General features: G+C 36.8%; 1 long non-coding RNA gene across 1 annotated transcript; it reads left to right on the top strand.

Moving 5' to 3' along the window:
• Positions 1-387: 387 nt before the first annotated feature.
• LOC140343828 (uncharacterized) lies at positions 388-7,876 on the top strand. The gene is made up of 2 exons (XR_011923419.1): positions 388-525; positions 7,667-7,876. It is a non-coding gene; the product is annotated as an uncharacterized lncRNA (long non-coding RNA).
• The last annotated feature ends 3,854 nt before the right edge of the window (positions 7,877-11,730 follow it).

The raw sequence follows: 11,730 nt of genomic DNA, 5'->3' as shown, positions 1-11,730 counted from the left end.
GGTCTATTATTGAGATGGAGAAGGAAGAATGCTGGATCATCTGGTATTCGTATGTATTATCACATTTTTATCATTATAAAAAAGGGTGGCTAACCATTTTATATAATGAAAAATGTGTTTGTTTTTTTAAATACTTTTAATTATATAATACTAACATTTTTTGTTGGGGGGGGTCCCTTTTTCAATCTTTTCCTATGCGGCCATAAAGAGTGAGAAACCTGTAGCCTCCTGGGATACTTACATCACAAATACCTGGAAGATTTGGGCTGTTCCTTCTGCGGATGACTTACCCGGGGCATGTGCAGAAGGAACTTTCCCGGAATGTAAAAAAAAGTTGTGATCTCATGCATGCACAGTGAGATTGGCACTTTTTTCCCATTTCAGGAACAAATGTAACCCACTCTTGTCCCTGCGCTGTGAAGAAGGTGGTGGCACGCGCTGTCCCGCTTCCTGGAAAAAAAAAGAATCCAGGACAGGACAGAACCTACTGATTGCGGAGGGATGGAGGGATCTTCCAAAGTAATGGTAAGTTTTATTTTTTTAATGAAAGTTCCACTTTAAATCAGAAGACGTCTATATGGTCAGTTAGTAACGTAATGATATTAGCTTGTGCTTACCCCAGGTGATCCTCTCTTACCATATAAGTGAAAATGATGGGTTTCATTTGGTGTATGTGGGTAATGATGGTTGGTTATGGGAATGCTAAGTGATATAATTTGATCAAGTGCTAGAACCATTTGTAATATAGAAAAATTATTGCCCCCCCCCACCTTTAAAATAAATAATTAGCTGTCTTTAAATTTTTAGGGGTTTTTTTGCTCATATATTTGTTTGTAGGATTTTGTGAAGGTGACTTTTCATGACACATCATTCTTAGTATGATATCATCCTTCTTTCTGCCACCCTCTGTACTCGTACACGAGATGAATGAGATTCACTATTAACTCGTAATTTGATTCTGATGACTGAACTGACCTAACGATTTCAAAACAAGCCGGCATGCGAAACTGCATTACCTCATATGCCATAGTGAGCAGCAATAGTTTTGTTTCGATTAAAAAAAAAAAAGCTGCATTGCCATTACACTGAGCAGAAAACTCAATTTAAAGCTGTTTGTCAATAAAAAAAACAACATTAACATATGAGTTTCTGCGATGCTTTTAGTTTTATTGGCATACAGTTAGTTTTAAAGAGAATTCCAGAAAAAAAATATTGATTAAATATTATAGAAAAAGATAAATAGTGTAAGTAGTGTTTTACTTTATATTTTTTATTTTAGAGGTCAGTGGATCAGACTTACTATTCAGATTGGTGTGTTGTGGCTTCAGGTCGTAAAATACTATAATGTGTTGGAGTTCATTTTGATTGGCACCCAAAGGAACCTCTACAGTTAGGTGCAATACACCCACACTGCAATGTTGATTAGCATTGCTGTTCATATTGAAGTCAGTTACAAACTTTACCATATGAACCATTTGGTTCTCTTATCATAAAACCAAACAGTGTCAATATATATGTCTAAATGTTTTTATTATAGAACATTATAGAAGGTCTCTGATTTGTTAAAGCTCTTCAAGACTTGAGAAGATAGACAGGTGATCCAGCCAACCTGGAATAGATCTGCTCCAGGACTGACAACATTAGCCAACTAATAGCAAATAAAAAACCATTCCAGGTTTGCTGGATCACCCAATTTCTCCCATGATAGTCCATCTTCTCCAGTCTTGAAAAGGTTTAATAAATCAGACCCATTATGTACAGTTTTAAAGTTTTGTTTTTTTTCCTATTTTGTGACTGGTTTAAGACACAATTGTTGTCACTGTTGTTTTAAAGTCCCTTTTAAAAATGTGAAATACACAAAACAAACACATATTATTGTGCATTCCAACATTTTGCTGCAAACAGTGATGTGTGTGAAAAAAGTAATTTTCTCCAATGTTTTAAGGCGTTGTTATGGATTTTACACATGCATCATGCACAATCAGAATCAGCTGACGTGTACTGATATCAATACTGGGAGCTCCAAAAAAAATAGGGCTCTACTTATAAAACAGGAAATCAGACATTCCCTTAACTATTCCCTGGTGGGAATTTTCCAGGTTCATGTGTTTTAATGGCAGTAATTGATTCTCCACCAGACAACATTTAAGGTAATGTCAGATTCACTGCCTTATGAATAAAGCAATAAATGTAAAAAGAATAAAAAATCCAAAGGGCACATTGGTCTGTACATATCCCAGTACAATAAATTCTATACCAGCAAGGTATTTGCATCCTGCCTTGCTCATTGAAATCTTCTGTGTAAGAAGCTGCTCGTCTTAATTTTTGTTAATTAAAATATTAGCACACTCCATAGTATACCTCATCAGAACAGAAAACACAAAAGCAGCATAAAATACTAAAACATTTTATTTTCTCAAGACTTTCAAAAAAGAAACAAAAATGTATATATATATATATCTGTAACATTTGCCACAGCCCCGATTTGTTACTCTATACATCTGTACAATGTAAACATACCATAGCCATTTATTTCTTCTATTGTTCTATTCTATTTATGAATTTATTATTATATTTGTTATATTTATATGCTTAGTTTTTAGTTATTTCAAATAATGTTTTCCTGTTTTACATACAGGAAAATATGAAATACTTGATATTGCATTAAGTTATCATATTAGATAGCAGGAACTCTGGAAGATACAAGGAGATAATGGAACTCTGGGATCATTTACACATTCTTTATGTGCGTAATTAGCCCCTTTTATTGAAACAAAGCTGCTTTAACAGTGCACAATAGCTCAGGCTGAAATTTACAAACACAAATGAATGCACCAATACAAATCCATATACAAGTTCCAAATAAAGCTCCTTGTAGACTTGGCTTGAATGCAAACCAATGTTCAGCAAGGAGATTTAGCTTCGCCTAAAGAGCTGCAAAAGTAAAGTGAATTAATAAAATGAAAAACATTCACATCTTCTTGATAACTATCCTTACACACAATCATCAGATAACCAAATCATTGTTCCTCATCTTGTACAACAATCCAAATCAAAATCCCCATACAGGTGTCCAATGGAAGTCAGAACCTGGCTTCCAGTGACTGAAGAACAAATGAGGACTGTACACACATCACTGATCTGTTCCATAGAGAAGGGAGAGGGGGGATGAGCGAGTGGCACCTCACTGTACTCTCCTCTATAGGAGCGGACAGCAATCATTCATGGATTGGGCATTCATCAATTCGCCATGGCTTGATTATTGCACATGATGAGCAAGAACGTTCATGTTAGGCAAGAATTGTCTGACGTGTGTATATAGCTTAAGAATGGATTTATACAAGCTTGACAGAATATGAAAAGCCTTGCAGGTTAATGCTCCTAGCTCTATGTACAAACATTTATATACCAAAAATTTTCTTATAAAATTATCACAGATTTTCCCCAGCCATGAACACTAGTACACAGATTATAATGCAAGGATTCAAACTTCCACATGTCATCTGGCATAGTAGAAGCACTTTATACCCCACCGATGTCTCTGACCTGATACAAAAATACTCCCCTAGTCACTCCCTTTGCTCCTCCAGTCTCCTACTACTGACTTCCTCACTCATAACCTCATCACATGCACGGCTCCAAGACTTTTCTAGAGCTACCCCAACCCTCTGGAATGGTCTTCGTCGTCCTATTTGGCTTGCTCCTACTTTCTGATCATTTACAAGAGCCTTCAAAACCCATCTTTTCAAACTTGCATACCCATCTTCTTCTGTCTTTTAAACTTTCACCACTTATCCACCAATCCATATCTCCCCTCTTATTGTGTGTTACTTCCCCCACCTCCTAGATTGTAAGCTCTTCGGGCGGGGTGCTCTCCTCCTGTGTCACTGTCTCTATGTTTCTGTCATTTGCAACCTCTATTTAATGTACAGCGCTGCGTAATATGTTGGTGCTATATAAATATTTTTTATTAAAAATATTAATAATAATATTCCAACAACAGATCTGCTGTTCCCATAAAGTTATCAACAACTGGAAGCAAATGCTCTCCTCCTGATAGAAGAAGAATCTATCATGTATTTAGTGCAGAATACACACATATACATTTTGTAGTGTAAAGGTCAACATTTAACTGTAAATGTAACTCATTGCAAGTAAGAAAATGTTAAGAAATCTCAGCCTTATTTAAACCCGAGCATTATATATTAAATGTAAATTGTTACACGCTATCAGATGGATTTACAGCCATAAATTAGTGACAGAAAATCACCACGCTAATATTTCATAGTAAAAGCAGTCATGAGAGCCAGCTCGCTGCTTGCCATACGTTTTATATTGGAATTAAGTAGTTATTTCAGAAATAGAGATGACATCATGCAGTACTGAGCTGATTAAGTTGTGAGAAACAAGTAGCTTTTTGAAAAGAAGTGATTCATTTTGTTCGTACAATATGACATGAAAGACATCCAACATAGTCAAATAGATCTACAAAAAAATGTCACATCCTTCAATAGTTAAGTGTCAGTTTAAAACGATATTTTTGTTAAATATGTGGCATATTATATATATCATTGATACATAGGACCTGATTTATTGAAGCTCTCTAAGACTGGAGAAGATCATGGGGGAACTTGGACGATCCAGCAAACCTTGAATTGATTTCTTTAAAATCATTTTCTACTAGTTGGAAATGTTTTCAATCCCAGACAAGATCCTTTCCAGGTTTGTTGGATCACCCAGGTTCTCCCATGATAGTCTATCTTCTCCAGTCTTGGGAAGCTTTAATAAATCAGGCTAACAGTGGCATTTTTGGTTTGCCTAAATTGTTCCCTTTTTTATAGTTGTAAGAATTAGCTGCCCAACGACCATTAATGAAGAAGTCAGGAGATGATGGTGTCCGTGGGCTTTTTTTAGATCTGTATGGCAGTTTGTGTCATTTATTTCTATTATTGAATTCAATTTATTACAACCTCTATGTAGACTAACTGTTCCAATTCCACAACACACTACACTTCTACTAAATTCATCCTATGCAGCCATGTCCAAGGTCCAGATTACTCACCAACTTCCATCCATCCTTTATAGCTTTGTTCTCCACAATATCTCCATTCTGGCAGCCCTGGTTTTTATTTCTATCACTCAGTCATAGATTTTGGGCTTTCCTGTTGTATATAGAAGCCACATTTTCAGCCACACAATTCACTAATGGAAGGAATGGAATCCATCATAATGGAAGCTGCAACAATACACATGTACATGCTGGTGGTGTGGTGAAGGCGCTTTTTGAAGGAGCTCCCAGTGTCAAGAACAGATAAAAACTCTACAGCCACATATAGCAAAAAGAGAAAAGCTCAATAGTAAAGTATCTGTCTAAGCAATAAACTCCAACCATAACACTAAACATTTAAAGTGACTTAAACTGGCAAAGATTTGGCTATGATACAATAAGGACTGCACACCTGTGCATAACTACCTGTCCATACCTGTAAAAGTGCCTATATATTTATTGGGCCAATTTATTACACTGGGTTTGCTTGGTTTTAAACTATATGCTGTTAGACAAAGCAACCTTTCCCCACAGCCACTCACTTCCATAACTTAGCATTACAACTGGAGAAACAAGCTGGGCAATCCAAGACTCCATAGAATCATGGCCATCTTTACCCATCCTTTGCTGATTATTTGCAGACACCTCAGCCTCTAAAAACAGCACAGACAGAGAACTGGAAAATTCATGTATTAAATCTCTGATTCAGAGGTTGCTAGGGGTTCTTTTAGAAGTTTGTGCCTCTCAGGTTACCACTGACCACAATGATGTTTTTGGCTATCGGTAAGGGAAACATTTCTCCCACTGGCCAGCAATGTCAGAGGCCTTTGTCCCACTGACCACCACAATAATGTACTGTGAGGTGTGACTATAGTAATTATAGCAGGGGTTCCGTAAAGGCCTAAAAATATTTCTAGGGGTTTTCCCATGTTAAAAAGTTTGAGTCCAAGTATTTGACAATGTAAAAGTTTCCACTCCTGTCATACATACATATTTGGGCCTGATTTATTAAAACTCTGAAAGAGATACACTTTCATCAGTGAAGATGGGTGGTCCAGCAAATCTGGAATGGATCTGGTCCAGGGTTCAAAACATTTGCTAGAAAATAGCAAATTACTTTGAAGAAATCCATTCCAGGTTTGCCGGATCACCCAGATTCAGTGATGAAAGTGTATTCTCTCTCTAGCCTTGGAGAGCTTTAACCCCCTAGCGTTAATCCTGAGTGTGATTTGAGGTGGATTTTACATGCTAAAAGCAGTAATCCTGAGTCACACTCAGGGTCGCCTAAAACTTTAAAAAAACCCACTTACTTTGCTCCGTTCGTGTCCCACGGCGTCCTGTTGGTCCCCGCATGTCCTCGGGCGGTGTCCTCCCTCTTCGATCTTCTCCCGGCGACTGCAGAGACGTTCTCCAGGGTTTCCCGGTGACATTGGTGCGGGCTGGAGGAGCGGTGGGAAATTCAAATAATTTTTTATTGAATTTAATACAAAATAGCTGTATTGAGTCTAATACAAAGAAATTCTAATATAATATATATAATTATATTATATATATATACTTATACATGCTACTGGACAGTAATATTCTGTTTCTCTATTTTTTTAACAGTTTTTTGTGTTTTTTTATTGAAAGTTTATTATTAAATTTATTAAATATTGTACATATTTCAGTGAATTATACCTATAAATTATAGCCTATAATGTAAACTAAATTTAGATGCTAAAAAACGATAACGCTTTTTGCATGGAAATACGGACAGAATTAGAACGCTAGGGGAGTTATTAAATCAGTCCCATCGATGTTGAGTAGCTAACCCCACTGTTTCTTCATATGGGAGCAGTTCTTTCATTTTATACACACCTTAGCACATGATTGCATTTGCATTGCGGTGATTTTCAACATGGTTCCTGGATGGGACATGTAGCTTCTGGCCATCTTTGGGTGTACAGTGCTTCCATTGATTTGAATAGGGAGTCGATCCAACCTCAGTAAGCTGCAGCTGAACACATTTGCATTATGGTTATGTTGAGTTGTTGCTAGAGGACTGGAGATGGCCCTCAAGAAGCACCTCATAGAAATGCACAATGGTAGATCCTAACTGATAGTTCATCAATACTTTACAGTGGATTGATGAAAGACATCAGAGGGAAGGCACTGTAGATGGCATATTTTCGCCTGAGATGAGCACAACAGTCTCGAGTGACTATTATCTGACGTGTGTCCATAGCTTAATTGAAAGTTTTGCTGAAGAACAAGGACTGTTAAAGAAAGTAAAAAATAACACAGACAATACAACTGTTACAGAGGGAACACATAAAAAGGCTGCTGTGTTTTTGCTACTGACAGCCTGCACTCTATATGATATTTACACTATGCTTTAGTTATGCTCTACATGTGTTGATCTCCTTCTGTGTAATTCCTTCCAACAATGTACAATTATCTGTCAGTATGTATAAATTGCACATTGATTCCAACCAGAAAGGACTTGTTATATGTAATAAACCAGGAGGATCACTTATTAACATTCATGTTTCAGTTTTTTGGATTATGATGTACAAATCTTAGAGCTGCTCTCATTAATGATGACGCAAATTGAAAACTTTCCTTTTTCTGGTCCAGTTTAAAGTCTTACAGGTGTTTTCAGATATCAGAGATTTCAATGGACAGACAATCCAACAGTGACATCTGGACATAAGAAATAGTAACTGCATGGAGAATGGTGCCGGAGGATACAAGTAATGCTGAACTTTTATTGTATTACTTTTTTCTTACAAAAATTTTATTAGTTATCTCTTAATCGCTGTTGTCATAATAAACATTTTACTTTAATTACGGTGAATGAGTTTATGGACTGCATGAGTCGAACTGTGAATATTACCAGTAGGAGAATGATAGAGGGACTGCATGAGTCCCCACATTGGACCCCCTGCTATAGACCATTTCCTGACAATTCCATGTATTGTTCATGTGCTTGTGAAGGCCTCCAGGAACTCCTGCTGTTTGTAAAGGTCATGGGAAGACACCATGTATATAGTGACAACTATAACTTCAGTACAACCTATTAAAGAGAGAATTTTTTATGTAGCAGTGACAATAGTTTATACCTGAAACTTGGAAGCCATGTTGTTCTAACTCACCAGTCACCTACTGTCTGCCTGTAAGGGAACCAGCTCTTGAGTAAGATTGGTGCTGACATTGTACCCCAATATTTTGTAAATTCCATATCCCAGGTTAAAATGTATATCCAATTAACTCAATACTTCCTTGCAATCAAGTTGTTGGTTGGTAGGGATGAGCGAGAATGTCTCTGGCATTCTTGTGAAAATTTCTTCAAAGTTCCAATGGGTCCGCAAAATTTTGGCGGACCCATCAGAAGTTCCAGGAAATCATTACAGGAGGATTCCCAGGGCTGCATTCATTCATGCAGCCCTGGGAATCCTCCTGTGTGCGATCCCTGGGCACTAGAGGTTAATTAACCTCTAGTGCCCGGGGATCGCAGTTGATTCCCAGGGCTGCATGAATCCTTCAGGACTTTTTTTTTATCTGGATCGGCGAATTTACACGGGCCATTCTCGCTTACAATTTCGGCAAGCAAGAACAGCCGAATTCGCCGCAAGATCGAGTTTAAAAATCTTGCTCGCTCATCCCTATCGGTCGGTGACCTAGAAAAGGTGAAATAGATGTAAATTGTAAGAAAAAAAATCACTGGCTGAACACTTTCATTCCATGTCAGGCTTGAAGCTTTTTTGGTCCTAGGTGAACTAGAATGATCACAGATGCATACATTTACCCCCCTCCCCAGAGGTTCTTAATCATGGAGTCTACATGAAACCACTCTATGATTGTGCTTCAACTGGTGGGGGGGACATATCTAAATCTGTGTCTTAATCATAGACATTTTTGTATACCAGGAATGTTTGTCTAAAATCACAAACTTAGTTTCTAGTTTGGAGCTCTTTGCAAAAGTGCTGCTTCCCTTGTATAAGTATAAAATAAATTCCTCTAGCAAATCCAGCCTATTTTTTAGTCTTGGTCAGACTAGATCTGATAAAAGATAATTTCATCTACTTCTATTCTGAATACCGTTCAATACAAACACCTACACTGGTCTATTTTGGGGATGCACAACAAGGTGTTCACAGAAGATGCGTCACATTCGCAATGCACTTCTAAATTTAGGAACATCTTAGGGTGCTATTTGGGGAATATGCATCTTTAATCATGATACTGTGGGTGTTTGACTGTCACATATTTAAATGAAAATGACTTCAATAATCTAGTTAACTTGTAAAACATATTTATCTTATTATGCATACTTCCATGATTTATATTTATGCTATCATGGTAAATATTTTTTAATCTACAATCCACTCTTCCTTAAAGTGGAACTCAATATAAAAACTGAAAAAATTGTGATCAGGCATGCTATGTTCATGCTATGTCTTTTCTGCAATAAAGCCTACGTACCTGCCTGTGTGCATTCTTTTAAGCTACGTACACACGTCCAATGGTTTTTGCCCGATAATCGGCTCGGGCCTGATACTCGAACGAGAATCTGGCTTGTGTACAGCACCCATCGTCCATCGTCCGAACGACGGATGTTCAGCACTCGTTTATCCATCTTTCAGTCTTTTGTCACTGGAAAGGATCGTGAAAGATGCTTTCCAACGACAATAATTGCATGTGTGTTTGCGGCTTTACAGAACATATACATCTCAATGGTGGGATCATAAAATTCTATATGTGTGAGCAGGATTTACATCATTCCGGCCTTGTCAATCATGGTGGGTAAAGATTCTGAACCGGAAAAGAATTGGTTGTAGATGTCACTGTGCAAGAAGAAGCAAGAGGTAGTTTAGGGAACAACAGCAATAACAATATGCACAGACATTGCCCTTTACTGATTTTTAAAGAAGCATGGGCAGATTTATTATGAAGCAGCACAAGCACCAGGAAAAGTAAGAATTCACTATATACTGATAAGCCAGGACATGAAATCTGCTATAGGGCAGGGTCCTCTCATCCTTCTGTGTCACTATCTGTATCTGTCTGTCATTTGCAACCCCTGTTTAATGTACAACGCTGCGTAATATGTTGGCGCTATATAAATCCTGTTTAATAATAATCATATTAATAGGTGGCTAGGCTTCAACAATGGCTGCAAATTGCACATCCACAGCTCCCAAATACTGTATGTATTTAAGCTGTGTTTTTTTTGCTTTAAGTTCAAGAAGGGTCAGGTTTACCATTGATAGCCGTGTCAAACATAGGTTAGAAAAAGTCAGAACACAAATCTCCAGGTAGTCCTTAGTTTTAAATGGGATGAAGCCAAAGCCATTGCTGGACATGACCCAATAAATTGCGCTCTTTGGAAAATAAGTTATGCAATATAATATGGAAAAGTTAAAACATCACACAATAAATGATGCAAGTATTAAGTTTTTTATCCATTCATGTGCAAAGCAAAATTCAGTTTACTTCTTTCATCTGCAGATTAGTAGTTAGTCATTATTTGCTTTTGAATAATTAAGGGAACATTCACAAAACTTATAGTGTGAAAATTCTTTATCAAACCAGCAGAGAACAAGTGTTGCTTTCCATTCCGCAATCCATGAGGCTACTTAAATTTACTAAAGAAACAATGAATGTTCACACAAAATTAAATTAAAGCATACCATTCATAATTAAGATTAGATTATGAGAACTATATCTAGATATACATACTCTACATATATGAACATAGATATGGAGCCTACAAGTGAACTTGGTTAAATGTGGAATAGTATGGCACATCGGTCATGTAACATTATCTTTTATATTGTATTACTCCCATCATTTTTTTTTTATACATTGTGAATTTTATGGGATATATATATATATATATATAGAATTCCCCCCCAAATGAGCATTTACCTAAAAGTCTATTGTGTGGAGACCTCTCATGGATCACAGTACTCCCCCTGACAATGTCTTCATTTGCACTTCTCTACAGTAGAATGGTGCCATCTTTGTTCAAGCATTATCCAAAGGTCACCATCTACTTCCTGGACTAAGATGTTGGGTCAAAAATGAATTTAAATTTAAAAATTTGGCATCTGTAATTCTAGCTTAAGTTTACAAATGCATTATGCCCCTGCTGAAGTCTCCTGCCCTTGTGACAATACAGTTTTGCAGTCTGATCACTGATGGAAAAGAGAATGAAGAAATTATTTATTTATTTAAATATTAGCATTGTAAAATTGCCTTTAATTATGTTTGCCTTGCAATGGATGGGTATAAATTATGCTATTGGAGTGACAGCACCAATTATGAGCACGGCTATACTAATGTTGCTGTACTAACTATGATATACTACCTTTTGGAGACATTTTAGATGTTTTTATGTCTCCTACAGATTAAGCAACTGCAGACGTTATTACCATCTACAGAGTTTAAAACACTAAAGCAGATGTTAACATATAATTGATTTATTATTGGAGTTTTAATATAAATGAACAAAGCCATAAGCTACAGTATGTTCAGTATGTATGTTCATTGCATGTCCTGAAATTATATATAAGTCTTCTCAGTCACTGATAGATCAGGATACTTTAGTGCTAAAGACACCGCTATTAGGAAACTGTTCATAAAATATAGCCAAGGAACATTCATGTCCATGTATGCTGGGATGTAAGCACACAATG

The sequence above is a fragment of the Pyxicephalus adspersus genome, chromosome 1, assembly GCF_032062135.1.
Source record: "Pyxicephalus adspersus chromosome 1, UCB_Pads_2.0, whole genome shotgun sequence".
Taxonomy (NCBI): Eukaryota; Metazoa; Chordata; class Amphibia; order Anura; family Pyxicephalidae; genus Pyxicephalus; species Pyxicephalus adspersus.
This window is presented reverse-complemented; position numbering and strand designations above follow the sequence as displayed.